General features: G+C 47.1%; 1 protein-coding gene across 1 annotated transcript in view; it reads left to right on the top strand.

Moving 5' to 3' along the window:
• Rph3al (rabphilin 3A like (without C2 domains)) overlaps positions 1–20321 on the top strand; it is a 146265-nt gene that overhangs the window by 21612 nt on the left and 104332 nt on the right. The window lies entirely within an intron of this gene.

Raw genomic sequence — 20321 nt, forward strand, 5'->3', positions numbered from 1 at the left:
CCAGGGCTGGTTTCAAAGAGTAGAGATGGAGGAGAAAGGGAGTTCGTTGCCAAGGACCAGCGTGCATCACAGAAGCAGAAGGGGAGCTGCACACCCAGGGCTCAGGAGGCTGGGTCAGTGCATGCACTGGGGGAAGCCCGGAGCCCCTTCTGCCTGTGTCTGCCCCAGTCTTTGTATTGGCCCCCCTTCTTTCTTGCACTGCAGTTAGCCTTTCTGTGTCTCTTAGTTGGTCATTTCACATGGGGAGAATGGCGCTTTCGGCAGGTAATAAGTTTGCATCCTGCTGTCTTAGAGAGTAGTGAGCTCAGTCCCGCAGCTCCTCCCACCCCGTAGCTCCTCCCACCATCTTAGCTCCTCCCACCCAGTAGCTCCTCCCACCCCGTAGCTCCTCCCACCCCCGTTTTCTTTCTTCTTCTTTTTGGTGGTGCTGGGGGTGGAACCCGGGGCCTCACCTGAAGTCGGCAGGTGCTCTACTACTGAGTTACGGCACCAGCCTCCTTTCATTAAAATAATAATAATAATAAACAAACAAATAAATTAAAAATTTTTTTGAGACAGTGTCTCCCTAAGTTGCTAAGGCTGCCCCAAACTTCTAATTCTCCTGCCTGAGTCTCCCAAGTCATTTCCTAGATGTTTTTTTTCCTGGTACTGAGGTTCTGAACCCAGTATCTTTTTTTTTTTTTTTTTTTTTTGCGGGGGGGCGGGGATAGGGTATACCAAGGATTGAACTCAGGAGCACTCAACCACTGACCACATCCCCAGTCCTATTTTGTATTTTATTTAGAGACAGGGTCTCCCTGAGTTGCTTAGTGCCTCGCTGTTGCTGAGGCTGGCTTTGAACTCGCCATCCTCCTGCCTCAGCCTCCTGAGCCACTGGGATTATAGCGTGGCACACCTTTCCTGGCTCATTTCCCAGATCCTTAAGGGATCGACTTCTACGGGCAGACTTGATCCAGGTGCACACCTGAGATAGTCAGCTGGGCCAAAGGGGACTTGTCAGTGTAAGCCCAGGGATTCTGGATCCACACTAGGTGGTGGCTGGGGAGGCAGAGTACCCGGCTACCTTATTTCAAAAGTTGTCCCCATCTTCACTTTGGATAGCTTAGAGCCCCATCAGTCGGTCTCTAGCGATGAACTACACAAGACTTTGTCACTTGAATTAGTTTGCAAACAGCTGTCTGTCACCCCTCCCTTTTTGCCCTTCACTCTCAGCCTTTCACTGGGCAGGGCACATTTCAGAGTTTAGAAACAGTCTAACTCTCTATGTGAATTCCGTCAGTTCCCCCAGAAAAGAAATGCCTGACTGTTGCCCTCCTGAAAAACTTGTTGAAAAGGACCCGAGTTACTGTCATTGTCTCATTTTCACCTGCTGTTTGGCGCAGCAGTGGTGCTGATTCAGGCGATTGGAGCCCTGGTGACTGTGGAATAAATGGGCCTGTGATTGGGGACAGGAGGGGACGTGATGTGTCTGTGAAGTCCGGCGGGAGGTGGTGCAAGGGTTCACCGCCCACACGACCCACCGTTGGCAGTTCGCCCTCTCATCCCTTTTCAACTGGCACAGGTGATGTGCATGGTGCCACACTTTCTGCGGGGACTCTGTGGTCAGGAGACTGCGGGGCCATGGGGACCAGGCTCCTGGCACTGGGGCAGCCACCTCCAGTCTCCAGGAGCACGTTTGATCTTGGCTGGGGCGTTCTCTCTTGCTGGGAGAAGCAAGGAGTCGAAGTCCTTCAGTCAGCCACTGCCCTCAGACATCAGAGGAGGGGACGAGGACACTCTGAATGCAGATGCAGCTTCTAACGGCTCCTTTCTCTTTGAATTTCTACCGCATTTGTAAGGAGGGCGTGCAGTTGGGTGCCTTATTATTTATGGCTGAATGCTGTTGCCTCAAATGTTGCTCCTAATACTAATTGCTGTGGTGTGCATAGACCTGGCTGCATAGAGCAGCGCCAGCCTCTGCAGTTCATTTGCTACCACCGGGTGAAGGAAGTAGGGCAGATTGTGGGGTGGGCATTTAGTAGTTGATAAAACCTTGGGTTGGTGGGTGGGGTGTGTGTGTGTGTGTGTGAGAGAGAGTTTGTGTATGAGTGTGCAGTTCTTTCCCTTCACGGTCACATAGCTAGTCAGAGTTGAAACTAAAAAACTGGCTTCTGAAGTCTAATTCCCATCTCTGACCATCCCAGACTGCAAGTAAATTCAGATTTTTTCAGGCAAAGACTCTGCCTTATTCTTTCGTGTTTTCCCAGTCTGTTATCTTTCCATCCATCCATTCCTTCCTCCATCATGTTCCATAAAGAAATTGAGGGTGGTGGTAGTGCATGCCTGTAATCCCAGCCGCTTGGGAGGCTGAGGCAGGAAGGTCGCGAATTCAAGGTCAGCTTCTTAGTGAGGCCCTGAGCAACTGAGCAAGACCCTGTCTCTAAATAAAACAAAAAGGCCCCAGAGATGTAGCTTAGTGGTTAAGCGCCCCTGAGTTCAATCCCCCATGCCAAAAAAAGAAAAAAAAAAAAGAAAGAAAGAAAAGAAATTGAGGACAGGGCTGGGGATGTGGCTCAAGCAGTAGCGCGCTCGCCTGGCATGCGTGTGGCACGGGTTCGATCCTCAACACCACATACAAACAAAGATGTTGTGTCCACTGAAAACTAAAAAAAAATAAATAAATATTAAAAAAAAATTTTTCTCTAAAAAAAAAAAAAAAAATAGAAATTGAGGACATACCAGGCACCCGTAATCCCAGCTACTCAGGAGGCTGAGGCAGGAGGATTGCAAGTTCAACACCAGCCTCAGCAATGTACTATGACCCTGTTTCAAAATTAAAAAGGGCTGGGGGTGTAACTCAGTGTTAGAGTGTCCTTGCGTTATACCCCCAATACCACAAAAAAAAAAAAAAAAAACAAAAGGAAGAAAGAAATTGCCTGCACAAGGATGCCTATGAGAATACATATTGTCTGTTATGTATAAGGAAGATAGGGCTGAGGGGGTGCTGGGTGGTAGAGGGCCTGCTTAGTGTGTGTGAGGCCAGGGATGTGATCTCCAGCACTAAAAACAAGAAATATAAAAACATGTATTTATAACAAAAAGGTTAAAAAAAAAAAAGTAAGTGCTATATACCAGGCCTTTGTGTAGATTTATACATGTATGTGTGCATATATGTATATATACTTAGGTATATGTATACCATATGCATGTATATATAAGTATATGTAATTAAATAGAAACTCATAAAAATAAGATCAGGAAAAATAAAGGTCATCTAGAAGGTCAAAACCAGGGGGAGAATTAGAATACATTCTCAGCCCACCGATATATACACAGTGTTCTATATTTGAACTAGACTTCTGAGCCAGTGAGCAGTCAAGGCAGGAAAAAAATATGAGTGGCGTGGTTCCTGTTGTCCAAAGTGGGTACCAGAGGCCGAATGCTCTTCCAGGCCATTAGAGCTGAAGGAAATTTCTTGCCTGGATAGTCTTTTATGGGACCCCATGTGGCAAGGAAAATGTGTGGCCTGTGTGCCGCTGCTATTCCCGCTTCGTGGTAGACGTCACTAATCAATCATGCACTTTCCCACTGAGACCAGGGGTAGCCTTTCTGCCCTTCTGAGTGTTATGTTCCAGGCCGCCATGCTCAGTGCTTGGGAATCTGCACGCAAGATAAAACCCATTTGTTCTTCTTGCACAAGTGGTGGTGGCACCATCCGTAGTGATGGGGGGATTCTGAGTAGAGAGCCACCTTAAAATTGCGGCAAGTGCCTTGCAGGGGGACGCAGGTGGAAATGTCCTGTTGTCTGTTGGGATGTGTTGGCTGTAAAACTCCCCTAGGTTTAGTGGGAGTGTGGCAAGACCATAAGAGGTGTGGGGTGGGAGGGCTGTTGCTTGCGCTTTCCACATCACCACACGATGCTGGTTTGACAGATGCTAACGGCTGTGCGCTTCCCACATGTGAGCGCAGAGGGTTCTCATGTCGGCATTCAAGGCTTCCTCCCCGCCGTGAGTCTGGTTGCACTAGCCTGGAAGACCAGAGACGGCCAGTGGTGAATGACAGCGCCTCATCCTGGATCCTGGGATATGGGCTAAGGTCTGGGATGACTGGGGACAGCTTCAGTCATCTTCTCCCTTCCCATCCTGGGGGCATGGACAAGTGGGTAAATGCTGGGTAAGCAGATCAAATGTGGTCACAGAAGAGACTGCTATATTAGCAGATGGAAGTAGCTCAGAGGGAAGGGGCTCCCTTTGGACCATGAGCCTGCTGCAGAGGAGCCAAATTCTAGGAATGGACACTGGTGTTTGGGGGAAAGCAGCCTCTGCTCTGGAATCTTGTTGCTGGGCCTCCAAAGGACAGTTGGGAACAGGAACAGAAAGCTCACTTCCAGGGCTCATGTCATATCCATAAGATATCTGGGTAACTTCCTCAGGGCTCTTGATTACAAATGACAAGAACTCAGCTCATAATAGCTTAAGCAAAAAGGGAAATCTGTGGCCCTGGCCACTTGGAAACTCAAACAGTGGTTTAGGCATGGCTGGATCCAGCCATGGATAATGCCATTGGGACTATTTACTTCTGTCTTACAGCCCCCCCTGAGCTTCATTTGTGGACAGGCTGTATCTTGGCCATCCCAAGTCAATACTGTGTTCACAGTTGTCACAGACAAAGGGAAGACTTTGTATATCTGGGCCTGGGTCGCATCCCCAGCCCTGAGCCAGTCACTGCCCGGGGAATGGGGGCTATGCTCATGGGTCAGCTCCAGTCATGTTCACCCCTGAGGAATTGGCAGAAGGACCAGGCACGATCACTTTGGCCTGGAGAAGGAATCTCCTCAAAGAAAGGAACGCTGGGCAGGCAAACTGTACGGGCATCGCACAGGCCGGCAGAGGCCGCTGGACTTTTCTCTGCTAAAGACAGAACTGACTCCCCAGCCCACTAGAGCACAGCCATCTGGGGCCTAGAGACACAGTGTCCAGCTGCCCCTGATACTGCAGTTCTCAGGTGTGCAGAGTACCTTGCTCAGGTCCCTTCCCACGTTCCTGTCTGGTGGGTCCTGACCACGTGGAGCCGGCCTTTCCACGCGCAGGCACTCTGTGAGCAGGTCGTCCGAGACTGCCTCTGGTCACTGGCACCGCTTGGCCTCTGGTCACTGGATCCAGGGACCTGGCTCTGATGTCCGCATCAGGCTTCCCACCCTGCTGGGGTTTGAGTCACTTCCTAATGCTTGACTTGGCTCAAGGCTTGACTTGATTTTACTGTCACCTGCAGTTTCTGAACTGGTCCATCCAGCCTGGGGTCCTGCCAGGGGAAGGACAAAGTGGCCAAGCTGGACCCTGACAAAAGAGGCCCTCCCCTCTCTTGCATTGCTTCTGAACTCAGAGCACCTGCAGCTCAAAGGTGGTTCCGAGCACACCTGGCGGCTGCCTCTCGCAAACTCAGCGACAAGGTTGTCACCTTCTCCCTTCCCTAGGACTGGCAGCGAGTTTTTCTTTTCTTTTCTTTTCTTTCCCCCACTGTGGATCCCAGGCCTCCCACACAGTGGATCCCAGGCCTCCCACACAGTAGGCAGGAGCCCCGTCTCAACATTTGAAACTATAGAAACTTTTCTTCAAATGAAGTCCTGCTCGGAAGCCTGATATATAAAGCAGACAGAAGCCACGTTGCCTGGGTTGGGTTGGAATCCTGCCCCTCCTTCTTTCCACCTCTGCCCCCACAAGGACTCCTGGGGCTCCTGGAAACCCAGTTTGAGAACCCCTGGGTGAACCCCTTGTCCATCAGTCTCTCTCAGGAACACCTGTTTTTATCCCCCATAGGGACAAGGTTGCCAATGTTGTGTTTTTCTTATCACCAAAACATTTGCTTCCTTCGCTGGCTTGTTCCTACTATGAAAAGGTCAGTCGGGAGGTCCTTGTCACCTTCCTTCTCCCTGCAGGCAGATGTCAGGGGGCAGGCGCTCCCTCGCCATGTGAGCCCTCCTCGTTTCATTCTGGGGAGGCTTGTTCCATTCACAGTATCGGTCAAATTATCGGTGCCTCAGTTTACCCCCTTCCTGAGGAGCCATACCAGACAGGTCCCTACCCCTGTCAGTGGCGGCTTTAGGGAGTTTTGAGATGCTGACTTGCTGTGCAGAGTTATTGCCTGTAATGAGTGTGTTAGAGAACTTTCTAGAAAATGTGCCCTTCCAAGCCACCCCCCCCAAAAAAAAAATCTTGAATTTCATAAAATAGTGTTAGAGTGATAAAAGAAACGACCCCACACACCAAAAAGGATGTGAAGATTCCCCAAGAGGGCCTTGGACATGTTCCTGCATCTTTTGTTTTAAAGGCTGTCTGGTGGCAGGGAACGGCTCTGGGGTAACCTTGGCCAGGCTTCCATCCATCAAGGAGAATCCAGGCCTTGGTTTGGCTCCAGCTGGGCCTTCCTGGTGGCCGCCACTTATTGACTTAAGTGTGAGTGATTCAGGTCTGCATCTGGAGCACCTGGGTCGCCCCTGACAACCGTGTGGGAGGGAGTGCGCCCTTGTCCTGTCTGGGGCTCAGCAGGGCCTTGCCCAGCGGCTGTGGCTTCCTGGTAGGTGTTTCTCTGGGTCTCATGGCTCTGGGGACCCGGCAAGATGGCTTTGTGTTTTCCAGAGCCTGGGGCCTAGTTCCTGCAGAGGTTCTTCCAGAACTTTCCTCTTCCCAAAGGGAGAGGGTGTGGGTCTGTGCTGGGGAGTGTCTGGTTAATGGTTGACTAGAAACTTGCTTTTCTGGGTGTCCCAGGCCTTGCTGTGAGAGGAAGTGATCTCTACACTCTGCCCCATCCTTCAAATTACCCCAGGGGACGGGTGGATTTGGATTTGGGGTGCAGGTGAAGGGTTCCTGTGTTTGGCCAAAGGTTAGCAGCAGGTGGGCCTGGGCTCAGGCTGGAAATGGGAGCCTACAACTGAGCAAATTGAAATATTTTATCTGACGATTACCTTGTTGCATGCCATGCCGGGTGAAGGGCTGTAATAGGGGCAGCAGGATGTGTGTGTCCCAGTACTTGAGATTGTGACAAATCCCCACGTAGCCATGAGACAAGGCCAAGCCCAAGGACCACAGAGGAGGCAAAAATAAACAGGCAAGGTAGCATTTCTTAGAATGTGTGAGGAATTGAAGTGATACAGACAAGCGCTTAAAATATTTTTTTTAAATATGTTTTTAGTTGTAGATGGACACAATACCTTTATTTTTTTATTTTTATGTGGTGCTGGGGATCGAACCCAGTGCCTCACACCTGCTAGGCAAGCGCTTTGCCACTGAGCCACAACCCCGGCCCCTGCGTTTAAGATATTTTAATGATTATTTTCATATGTATTAGAACATAACTTGTTTTTTTTTTAAATTTGCTTCTTATGGCAAATGACAGTTTTATGTTTGTCGTGCAGCTATAAGATTTCCTTTGAAAAGAACTTTAAGGAAAAGTTGAGTTGATGTAAAGGAAAATATTGAGTGAAGAATAGTACAGGAGCCATGTGATGGTGGCAGGTGGCATATAAATCCTGAGATTTGGGAACGACATACTAGAAGATTCAGAGTAAAGCAAAGATCTCTTAGAAGGTCCACTGAGGTGGGGAGGAATAGGACCCATGAGGCTGGGAGAGGAGGGGAGTCCGAATGTCCAGGTCTGGAAATATGGGTGTGAGTTTTGGCGTGATCCACTATGGTTGTGACAGATAGTTCTATCAGGACAGCAGGGTGGATTTGGACTACAGTGTTGAGGACCATCCATCTCAGGATTGGGCTCTGAATTTAATTCAGGAGGCAGCGGGAGCCAGGGCAGGTGTTTGAGGAGGCGAGTGAATCTTGAGTGTCCCGAGGAAGGCTTGTTTATCTGCGATGGGTACCAATGTTACCAGCTCCCTGGATTCTTGTGCTCTCCATCAGGAGAGTCAGATAAAGGCACAACCGTGACAGGAACAAAACCTTTTACTGGGACCTCTTGCTTGAGCAGAAGGGAGGCACAGCATTGACTGAAAGGGTGTCAAACAGAGTGTCTGGACAAGGGACAGAGCTGGTTTTCTTTATGCAAAAGGGCCACTTGCAGAGAGTTTGGGTATTTGAACTGGCTTTGGGGGCGCGTTTTCTAAGGTGTTTTCATTGCAAGTCCTGTGCAGGCACCTCAGCTTTGAAAGAAGGGTGGTCAGTCCCAGACGTCACATCTGTCCCTGTGTGATCATCTTTGCCTTGGGATAGGGATGAATCGATGCAGCTTTAAGAGAACACACAGGTGGGGAGTGGAAGAAAACACAAATTGTGAGAGTAACAGGCTAAGGGTGCAGGGAATTTGCTGTTTGTGTGCCTCCTGAACGGTTTTATCTTTTCCGTTGTTTATTCTTGGAGCGTCATGGCCAGGGCATCCCGGCTTTAGTGATGCTCCTGGTATTTGAGGCCACTAAAGCTGTTAGAGCATGCGTGAGCGAGAGGGTAGGAAAAGGCACATACCCTCCTCTTCATAGCTAACAAGCTGTGAGTGAAGCCCCCTGGGGGGGGGGAGCATCTCCTTTTCAGAGGTGGCCTGACTGTCTCATTAGGATTGGAGGCCGGATGACCCATTAGGGACCCAAGTAAAAAAGAGTATTAAGAGGTCAGACTAGGACCATGCCCACCTGGCCTGTCTCTTTCCTGCTGGCTCTGGCCTGCAGCCCAGACACATTGCAGAGAGACAGGTCTGAGGTCGATGAGCCAAGTCTTGATCTGTCTGGGAGACAGTGGAAGCTGGACAGGGCTGCAAGTCAGGGGTTGTGGACAGAGGCCTGGGACAGGGGGTTGGAAGGAGGTGGGAGGAGTGGCCCAGTGACCTGTTCCTGCTGCCTCCTGGCCCAGCACAGAATGTTCTGGAATGTTCTGGGGGAAGCGGGTGGAGTCAGCTAGAGGAAACTCCTCTCTGGGCCAGAATTCTTGTAGGATCAGGAAGTGTGCAGTTTCCTGCCTTGGCCGACAGCCCTGGGCCAGGTTTGATGTTTCATTCATCAGCGAGGCCTGAAGTCATTTGGGTCACTTTTTTTTTTTTTTTTTTTTTCACTCTCCCATTTCTCATAGAGCAGAGAATCCCATCAGTCATTCAGACACCAACATGGCTTAAAATATAGGGGTTATTCATTTTTTTTTTCTATTTTGAGAGCCCACTATGTGCTGGATACTGTGTTTGGAGCTTTCTTTCTTTTCCGTGTTCACCCTGGACAAACCTGGACAGGGTGGGGGACATTTCACTAGTCCTGGATGATACCGCTGGTGAGTCGCAGCCTCTGACTCCAGACTCACCCCCGCCTGTTGTCTGTGGTAGCCAGACTGTGGACAGGATGTCTCCCTTGGACCAAATACCATTACTGTTCCTGCTTCCTCTGTGTGGGTAGGGGGCTGCCCTGCAAAACGGGGTGCCGGCAGCGCCCCCCTCAGCATTCTGGTGGGATGACCTGAGTCATGCTGTAGGTAAGGTTAACTGCTGCTCCCAGAGTTACATAAGGCCAGAGGCTTATATAAATCCGTTTTACCTGAAGACACTTCTGGGAACATGCCGCTTAGGGCAGGAGAGAAGCATTCTTTGAATTTTAAAATAATAACTCTCATTGGGGTAGAATGTGAAAACTTGACCTTGGAGGCATTTCCTTTTTGGATTGGCTGTTTCTGGCCACACCCCTGGGCCTGGCTGTTGGGGGAGGTTGTGTGTAGTGGGCGAGGGGTGTTCCTGCTCACTTTCTGTCTCCTTGGTCTTACTTTGGGGAAGATTTGAAAATCGGGGTGCAGAGTTCCCTGAGCATCTCAGCTCTGTCCAAAGTTGGTGCCAGGGGCTGTGACCTCCCTGCAGTGATTAACCTGCCCCAGGGCTTTCCCTTCCTGATTAGCTGAGTTCCTGGAGTCAGTTTTCCGTTCTAAAATTTGCAGAAGAGAAGGGGTCTGGGGGGGCCCCTTCCCTTGGCACTTCCTTCTGGCATTCCTGTCCCTGGGACGCCTGACCTCTGCCTGCCGGGATCCTACCTCTACCCTGAAGACCCGGACACCAGATTCCTCCTCTTTGAAGCCCCTGGCTTTTATTAGCACGATTATCAGGTTCATTCGGGATTCATCCCCCGAAGCATGTACTGGGTGTTCAGAGCAAGCAAAATAGAGGTGACCCCTCTCCCCGTGAGTCTCAGAGATAAACAGATAAAGAAATAAATGCCCAGATTCAGATTATGATCCATGTCATGTAGAAAAAGAGTTGGGAGTTTATGCTGGTGACCTTTCTATCATCTGCATTAGGCTGTGTCCCCAGTGAGGGCCACATACTGGGACCAAGTGGATGTTAGAGAAATAAAGGTGCAAACAGCATGCACATGCTGTGGCTAGCCCGATGCGGTTGTGGATGGACACAGAGCCTTCGGGAGGAGTGACCAGTGCTCAGACGAGACGCTAGCCCCGAGGCGAGGGCCTTTCCCACTCATGAAGGCTGTAGTGGGGTTTTTATTTTTCCATGGAGAAGAAAATTTAAAAATTAGGAACAAATTTCCACTGGGCCTGGTGGCGCACACCTGCAGCCCCAGTTACCTGGGAGACTGAGGCAGGAGGATCCCAAGTACAAGGCCAGCCTGGGCAAGTTAGCAAGACCCCGTCTCAAAATAAATAAAATAAAATAAAGGGCTGGGTGGTGGCACAGTGGTGGAGCACCTGCCTGGCATACACAGGGCCCTGGGGCTAATCCCCAGTAACATACACAAAAGTTCCATTGATTTACATTGGAGTACAGAGTTCCTCCTAAACCCGCTAGTTCCCCCAATTACCCATTGTTAACATTTTACCTGGGTATGATACTTTTATTACAACTGATGGGTCAATATTGATACATTATTATTATTCAAATCTATAGTTTACCTCTTAGTGTTGTACATTCTGTGGGTTTCAGCAGGTGGGCAAGGATAGGTATCCACCATTGTGGTGTTACAGAGAGACATGGTTTCCCTGCCCTGAAGCCCTGGGCTCCATGGACTCCTTCCCTCTGTCTCCAGATCTCTGAATTTCTTAGTCTTCATGGTTTTTTTTTTTTTTTTTCCCAGAATGCCACACAGTTGGGATCACATAGTATGAAGTTCTTTCAGATGCTTCTTTCATTTAACAGTATGTTTAAGGGTGTGGTTTTTTTTTTTTTTTTTTTTTTTTTTTTTGGTGGGGGGTGGCTTTGTTCCATTTAATTTTATTTTCTTTTGTTTCTTGACTTGTAACTTATATATCTATTATATCACCAAAATTTCATAGGCAGGTATTACATATTGGTTCTGAGCTCCTAATTGCTGAAATTGTGAATTAAGGTTTAAGCGTAATTGGGTCATTACTGTGGCACATGCCAAAACAGGCCTATCCAGTAGAATTTCTAGGCTAGCTAGGCATGGTGGCACATGCCTGCAATCCCAGTGACTTGGGAGGCTGAGACAGGAGGATTATAAGTTTGAGACCAGTCGGGGCAACTTAGTGAGACCTGGTCTCAAAAAGGGGTTGTACTGAAGATATAACTCAGTGTAGAGGTACCTGAGTTTAATCTGGGGTGGGGTGTGGGAAACTGTGGAACCTGCTTTCATAATGTCACCTGTGGGATGAACTTCCTAGAAACGCTTTACTAAAGGAAGACTTAAACATACAATCTTATTCAATGACAAAGCCTTAGTCCTCACAGAGAAAATGAGTCCTCATATAAATTGGTACCTATGCCTCGGAAATATTCCTAGTCTATCTCCATGAACAAAGGAGCCAATCCTGGAGAAAGGACCATAAATGAAATGAGGACAAGCCATTTCATTACTCTCTCTTAAGATGCTGGTAGGATGAAGGCTTATTTTGGTATTTCTCCAGCTAAAGAATAAAAGTCTAAAAAAAAAAAAAAGTCAGGAAAAAATATATTCCCTTTGGGCTTTAAGATTCTATTCATGAAGCCAGGCGCAGTGGCACATACCTGTAATTTCAGCTACTCAGGAGGCTGAAGCAGGAGGATCACAAGTTCAAGGGCAGTCTTAGCAATTCAATCTCAAAATAAAACAAAAGGGGGAATGGGGGTCGTGGCTCAGTGGTAGAGATTGCTTAGCATGCACAAGACCCTGAGTTCAGTCCCCAGAACTGAAAAAGGAAAAAATTCTAGTTCCCTGCAGGTGGTATTCAGAATGATGAAGGGAATCAATGATTTAGCATGAGAGTTAAATACCAGGGAAGATAGGGACAGAGTGACGGTGGCAACAGGAAACCGGATCAGGTAGCTGGAAATCAGTGTTTGGGGGTTTATATGAAGCATACCCTGGGGATATTTGAAAATATTTGGAAGGGGATTTGAAATGACAAGAAGCCCATGTATCAAATGACTTCTGCTCTTAATAGATTCTGTTCCTTCAAGATGAGGGAAATAAAAACTGGTGCTACACACAGCTGGAGAAACATAGGGTGATTGTATTTTGGATTTTAAAAAATTGTTATTGGTTGCTTTGTTCATTTGTCTATTTGTTTTTATTGTTGGTTTAAATTTTTGCAATGCTAAGGACCCAACCCAGGGCTTCACACATGTTATTTAAGTGTTTTGCCACTGAGCTACATTCCCAGCCCAGGAAGATTGTATTTTAAATGAAAAAAAAATTTTTTTTTTTTCAAAACATTCCTTATAATATAGCTGATCATATAGGCTTTTAAATAAAAGAGCTAATTTGTAATTAAACATCTGCCTTGGTTTTTACCACTATGATTTCTCAAATGAGAGAAGGAAGCAGAGTTCTGTAATTGTCAAAAGACAACCGCACACCCGTAAGCCCAGCAACTGCAGAGGCTGAGGCAGGAGGATCACACGTTGGAGGTCAGCCTCCACAGCTTAGACCCTGTCCCTGTATCAAAATGAAAAATAAAAAGGGCTGGAGTGTCGCTTGGTGGTAGAACACCCCTAGGTTCAATCTTCCACGTTGGAAAAAAAAAAAAAAAAAAGCAAAAAACGCAGGGCACTGTCTGCTTTCCACAGTAGGGTTTATTTGTTTTGCTATTCCTTTCATGCACAGTGTGTTAAACGTCAGTGACTTTGTTGTCAGTTCAATGAAATAAAGATGCAATCAGCAGCAGAGTCTAATGTTCCGAGTTGTCCCATGGCGCCTTCGCTTCAAAGTGGACTAATGGGATGAAATAGATTCCACTTTCTCTTTCTTGTTTAGCAAAGACGAATCACTTCCCAGCCAGAGCAGGGGAGATGAAACCAGTAACATGACCTCAGCCCGAACAACAGTGTCGCTAGCTCATTTTTATTGCTGATTATATTTCAGTGTAGAGGTACATTTTGTTTATTCACCGGTTGAAGGAGATCTCGGTAGCTTCCAAGTTTTCACAATTACAAATAAAGCCGCTACAGGCATCAGCGTGCTAGTTTTCCTATGGACTTAACTTTCATTTCCATACCAAGAAGTACATTTATTGTGGATCATATTATAAGAATTCCTTCCTTATTCATGATTTTTCTTTTATATTTTCAGTTACTCGTGGTCAACCAAAAAGGTTACTGTAGTGCAATGAAGAATTAAGATATTTGGGCCGGATGTGGTGGTGCACACCTGTAATCCCAGCAACTTGGGAGGCTGAGGCAGGAGAATCACAAGTTCAAGGCCAGCCTCAGCAACTTAGACCTTAGACCCTGTCTCAAAATAAAAAATAAAAAGGGCCTGGAATACAACTCAGTGGTAGAACACCCCCTGAGTTTAAGCCCCTGTGCCAAAAAAAAAAAAAAAAGAAAGAAAGAAAGAAAAAAAATATTTGAAAAGAGATATACCACACTAACATACTTTTTTTTTTTTGCAGTATATTGTTAAAATTTGTTCTATTTTATTTAGTAATTATTGTCATATCTTACTGTGTCTAATTTATAAATTAAACTTTATTAAAGGTTTATATGTTTATAGAAAACATCATAGTATATGTAGGGCTTGATAGTAAATGTGGAATTTCAGGAATCCACTGCAGGTTTTAGGCTGTATCTCCCACCCATAAGGGGGGCCACTCTTATGTTTAATTTTGTAAGAAACTGCTTTCCAAAGTGGCTGCAGCATTTTGCAGTGATCAAGGGTTCCTATTGTTCCTTATCCTCACTCGCATTTGATGTCTTGTTTTAGATTTTGGTGGTACTAATAGGTGGGTGGTGGTACCTCATTTTTTGTTTCAATCCGTGATTCTCTTAATAACTCATGATGTTGAGTTCTATGTTCGTTTGCCATTTATATGCCATCTTTGTTTTTTTTGTTTTTTTTGTTTTTTTTTTTTAACGAGAGAGAAAGAGAGAGAGAGAGAGAGAGAGAGAGAGAGAGAGAGAGAGAGAATTTTAATATTTATTTTTTATTTTTTGGCGGACACAACATCTTTGTATGTGGTGCTGAGGATCGAACCTGGGCCGCACACATGCCAGGCGAGCGTGCTACTGCTTGAGCCACATCCCCAGCCCTATATGCCATCTTTGATGAGCTAGCTGTCTTTGGTGTTGGGAATTGAACTCAGAGCTATGTGCACACCGAGCCAGAACTCTGCCACTGAGCTGCATCCCCAACCCCTTTTCAAATCTTTTGTCCACTTTTAGCTAAGTGGTTTGTTTTCTTACTTTTGAAAAAATACGACTTCCTCATTTAGAATCCAATTTATTGTAATTGATTCATTTGACAGGACAGGGGGGGAAAAACATTGTCACATATATGTGGAATGACTTTGATGGGAAAAAGCCTCCGAGTACTCACGTGGTTCTGTTTAGCTAAGAAGCGACATGTCAGGTGCCCCATGGTTAAGACCTTGAACTTGAAGTTCACATCCTGGAGCTTTGCCACTTACCCACTTAGCTATTCACCTCTCAGAGCCTCAGTCTGCTGTCAAATAGAGTTGTTAAAAATGTATCTCAAGCTGGGAGTGATGGCGCATTCCTGTAATCCCAGCAGCTCGGGAGGCTGAGGCAGGAGGATCACAAGTTCAAAGCCAGCCTCAGCAAAATGGAGGCACTAAGCAACTCAGTGAGACCCTGTCTCTAATAAAATACAAAATAGGGATGGGTATGCAGCTCAGTGGTTGAATGCCTCCAAGTTAAATCCCCAGTTACCCTCCCCCCCAAAATGTATCTCAGCCTGGCACAGTGGCACACCTGCATAAGCCCAGCTCCTCCAGAGACTGAGGCAGGAGGATCACAAGTTCAAGACCAGACTGGGCAACTTAATGAGACCCTTTCTCAAAAACTAGAAAGGGCTGGGAATATAGCTGAGTGGTAGGGTGCCTCTGGGTTCTATCCCTAGTACTGCTAAATAAATATATAAATAAAATATATTTTAAAACAAAGCAAAAGGGAAGGAGGGGTGGCGGAGGGGAACCCTCTCAAGGGTTGCTTTGGAAGATAAAAGGAGATGATTCTGTAAAGCACTTGGCACCAAGCTTTGTAGACGGCAAGTGCTCCGTGATACTGCTTCTAATTGATAAATAACAGGCACAACCTTCTCTTTCCCTGGGACATTTTGTGTCTCCCTCATGGCCTACTCTTTGAGAGCCAGAGCCTACTGGAATCCCATCTATCCTTACCAGGTGGAGTTGGTGTGTGTGTTGGGGGGGGTGTGTGTGTGTCATACTCCGAGAGGTGCCCCTTCTCAGTCTTGGGGACCCTGCTGCTGGGTGCCTGTCATTTCATAAGTGTTAATGTCATCTCAAGCCCTGGACCCCTCCATTCATATCTCCTTGCTCTCTTCTCCCACCCACATGTCTCCTGGGCTGCTGCTTCTGTCCCTCTCAGCCTGGCTACAAGTGTGGACACCCCCACGACAGCTTCTCTGAGGGTGAGCTCCAGGGAGTTTCGCTCTCCCGGTCAGAAGTCAGAGAGGCCAGAGAGTGATCTTGTGGACCGAGCTCTCCATGGTGGCTCTAGACACCTTGGGCTCCTGGCATCTTTGGAGATGGTTCTGGGAGTTGGACTTTGGTGTGACCCTGCCAGCAGACCTCCTGTCCCTCTCAGGAAGGCCACGGGGTCTTTCTCTAAACTGACTTCTCTTCCAGTGTATGCACCTTCTGTTCACCAACCCTTGGTATTGCCCAGAAAGGAGCCCCTCTGGTGGGCATTTCCCACAGCACAGTGGGAAAGATCAGGAAAAGGCCCATGTTAGAGGCTGGACACAGAACTGTGCACCCCTGCCCCCGCCATTTTTTGGGGGGAGGTACTAGGAATTGAACCCAGGGGGACTTAACCATTGAGTCACATCCCCAGCATTTTTTTGGGGGGTGTTCTAGGGATTGAACTCAGGGGTGCTTGACCACTGAGTCACATCCCCAGCCCTATTTCGCATTTTATTTAGAGACAGGGTCTCACTGAGTTGCTTAGTGACTTGCTTTTGCTGCGGCCGGCTTTGAACTTGAGATCCTCCTGCCTCAGCCTCCCGAGTTGCTGGGATTATGGGCGTGCACCACCACAACTACTCCTCAGCCCTTTTTAAAAATTCTGTTTAGAGACAGAGTCTTGCTGAGTTGTTTAGGGCCTTCCTAAGTTGCTGAGGCTGGTTTTGAACTCAGAATCCTCCACCTCAGCTTTCCAAGCCACTCGGATTACAGATGTGCACCACCACACCCAGCCAGAACTGTGCCTTCTGGTACAGTGATCAGACCAGTGCCAGGGCTGGCCAGAGGCCAGGGGTAAATTCTGTGGAGCCACTGCTCCCTCCTGCCAGGGAAGCAGAAGTTCAGTAGTTAAGATCTTGGCAGGGAAGGGAGATACATTATTCTCTTTGAACTGACCTGCGAGGTTGTTGAGAGATTCAGATGAATTCATTCATGAGAAGCTCATAACTCAGACACTCAGCATTGAGGGAGGTTGCTGGCTGGTATCAACATCATTGACTTAGACCCTTCTCCCAGGGTCCCAGGGTACTCCACTCCCTCCCCGCACCTGCCTCCCACCTCCCCACCTCCCACTGCTTTGGCTCCCTCAGAGGAGGTGAGGGGTTTGAATGTACATTTTGGAAGAGAGCAGGGTTTGTTTTTTTTGTTTTCTGTGGTGCTGGGGATTGAACCCAGGGCCTTGTGGATGCCAGGCAAGCACTCTACCAACTGAGCTATCTCCCCAGCCCGAGAACAATTAAAGAAATGACCTGATGATTCAGGCAGTGCAGCCACATTAGTTTACACCGCCTACCTGTGCTTTCCTGAGTACCAGGAATTCCAAGGCCACCAGTGGTGCTGACAGTGATGCTTCTTAGGATGATGGTGGTGATGGTGATGGTGATGATGACGACCATGACACCGATGGCCATCTGCCCTGAGATGGCCATACTGTCCTGTAGGGCTTGTGTCACCTATACCAGCTAGAGTTTCTCAACCTCAGTGCATTCACCTTTAGGTTGGGTGATTCTCAATTACGGGGCTGTTCTGTGCATTGTAGGAGGAGTAGCCTCCCTGGCCCCTCCCCACTGGGTAGCAATCTGTAGCACCGTCTGTGGACATTGCCAGATGTCTCTTTGGGGGACAAAATCCCCCCGGTTCTGAACCCCTGATCTAATCCTTTCTTCCCAACAGTCCCAGCAGGCAGTTACTCATTGTACAGATGAGTCCAGCTAAGGCTCAGAGACATGAAAGAAGCTGCCCAGGGTCACTCAGCAAATGATTCACAGAGTCAGAAGGTAAAACTCAGACTTGTAACCAGGACCCGGTATTTCCAGGGAATAGAAGATAATTCATCAGCCTCTTGGCAGAGCCACCTGGAGAATGTGCCCAGGCTGGAACCTGCTTGGTCAACCCAGGTATCCACTGTCAGAGTCCTTGGGAGCTCAGAAATACAGTGGCTGCTGCCTATTTGCTGATTGGATTTGAACCTAAAGAGCTGAATGTATTTCTGCGGAGACTCCACAGGTCCCGGTCCTGGGCTGTGACAGAAGGTCCTCCACTTCTTTCTTTAGACATCCTGACACCTGTAGACACCTGGGGGGAGGAGGATCAAGCAGGGTATGTTTTTCTGTTTTCTCCCACCAAAGTTGTGTCTGAGATTATGGGTCGAATGTTCCAAATGCCCACCTATAATTTTACTTTTAAAATAATTTATTATGAAAAATCAAAAGCAGACACCAACGTTGAAAGCATTTTACTGCAAATACCTGCCTGCCCACTTAGATTCCGTCATGAATATTCGAGTTCCTTCGTCACTCACAGTGTGTCCCTCTCCTGAATCCAGGTTAGCCTCAGCTCAGCCTTGTGGGTCGATGAGCGCGCCATAAATTCTCTAGGAGGAGGAGAAGTTGGTAATACAGAGAACAGTGGTCATGAGACAAAGATGATCCTCATTAACTGGGTTGATGGAAAAGATAAAAAAAAAAATCACGACTAGTTTAAAAGAGTTACTGAGTTTTTTAGTAAACAGACTACTGAGTAGATTGAAAATAGTTTTAAAAAATGTCACCCAGGGCTGGGGGTGTAGCTCAGTGGTAGAACAGGTGCTTAGCATGGATGAGGGCCTGGGTTCAACCCCCCACCCCCTACAAATGTCATCTAGGATTTAGTTGATGCCATCTCGAAATACAGAAATAATATAAATGTATACTTTCAAACAATAAAAATACAAATTGCTTGACAAAATGAAGGCTGCATTTTGGCTATGAAATTCTAGATTACTGTCCTTGGTTTCCCGTTGGTGGAACCCCCTGTTTTTTTTTCAGAAATAAGAAAAGACCTTGATAGGCCGTTCCCACTCTTACCCCTTCCTCAGAGATTCCAGCTCCCGCCAGCCCAGATTCCATGGGGTAGGGGAGTCCCACAGTCACATCTCGGCTTGCCCCACTTTTTCCACGCTCTTTCTCAGTAGCTTCATTTAGGGAAGGGGTGTTTCCCCTGCAGGTACCTTCCTAGGGGACAGATGACTTGGGCCTCTTGATATAGACAATTCTAAACAACAGACATCTTTAATATAATTTTTTTTTTAATCATGACAATTTTTTAGGATTTTTAAAGCTTCTCATTTTGAAATAATTTCAGACTTGCAGAAAAATTTCAAAAATGCTACAGGGAATTCCTGCACACCCTTTACTCCACTTCTTCTGTTATATTTAGTATCTTAGCTCCTCATTTCTTTTCATGACCTTCACGTTTTTTTTTTTTGCTGGGGAGAGGGGGATTAAACCCAGAAGCATTTAATCACCAAGCCCCATCCCCAGCCCTATTTTGTATTTTATTTAGAGACAGGGTCTCACTGAGTTGCTTAGTGCCTTGCTGTTGCTGAGGCTGGCTTTGAACTCGACATCCTCCTGCCTCAGCCTCCCGAGCTGCTGGGATTACAGGCGTGCAACACTGCGCCCAGCTGACCTTCATATTTTTAAAGAGAACTGGTCAGTTATTTTGTAGAACGTCCCTTGATTTGAGTTTGTCTGATATTTTCTCACGACTCAGTTGAGGTTTGCATTTTGGGAGACTCCCTCAGAAGCGGTGCTGTGTCCTCAGCTCATTGGATCAGAATCAGGAGCCATGTGACATCCATGTGTTTTATTCCTGGGGGTCTCGTTCTCCATCACTTGGGTAAGGTGGTGTCTGCCAGGTTCCTTCACTGGAAAGTTACTAGTTTTTTCTTTGCAATTAATATATATTCTGGGGAGACACCTTGAGACTCTGTAAATATCCTCCTTCTCTAACTTTGCCTATTAATTTCCACCTCCATCATTGCATAGAACCAGGGATTAACCCAGGGGCACTCAACCACGGAGCCACATCCCAGCCCTTCTTAGTTGTTATTTTTCGATAGGGTCTCTCTAAGTTGCTTAGCGCCTCTCTAAATTGCTGAGGCTGGCTTTGAACTCGCGATCCTCCAGCCTCAGCCTCCTGAGCCGCTGGGATTACAGGCCCTTCTACATTTACTAATTGCAACTTTTCTCTAGGAGAGGACTATCTCCTCGCCTCTATTTATTCACGTATCATAAAGACAAGATATTCGATCTTAGGGGTTATAATTCAATAGTAGTATTATTTATTTTGTTCAGATTATTCAAGCCTTAGCCATAGCAGCTCATTATGCAATTTTTTTTTTTTTTTTTTTTTTTTTTTTTTTAATGAAAGCTTTCCACCATTATGGAAAAACTTGAAGAACAGTACAAAGAACCCCTCGCCCTTCTCCTGGATTCTAGTGGTTCCTTGCACTTGACTGCAGTTGCTCTCTCAGATCCTCCCTCCTCCCCTCCCCTCCCCCTCCCTCCTCCGTCTCACGCAGTGTTTTCACAAATGCACCATCTGTTTGGTTTTTTGATTGTTTGTTTGTTTTATTTTTAATCAGGGTTAATTTGCAGTTAATCTGTGCCCAGACTATTGGGAGTCGACAGTAAAATGTCAGTGGCTAGCTCCTCCTGC

Source organism: Callospermophilus lateralis, chromosome 11, assembly GCF_048772815.1.
Source record: "Callospermophilus lateralis isolate mCalLat2 chromosome 11, mCalLat2.hap1, whole genome shotgun sequence".
Taxonomy (NCBI): domain Eukaryota; kingdom Metazoa; phylum Chordata; class Mammalia; order Rodentia; family Sciuridae; genus Callospermophilus; species Callospermophilus lateralis.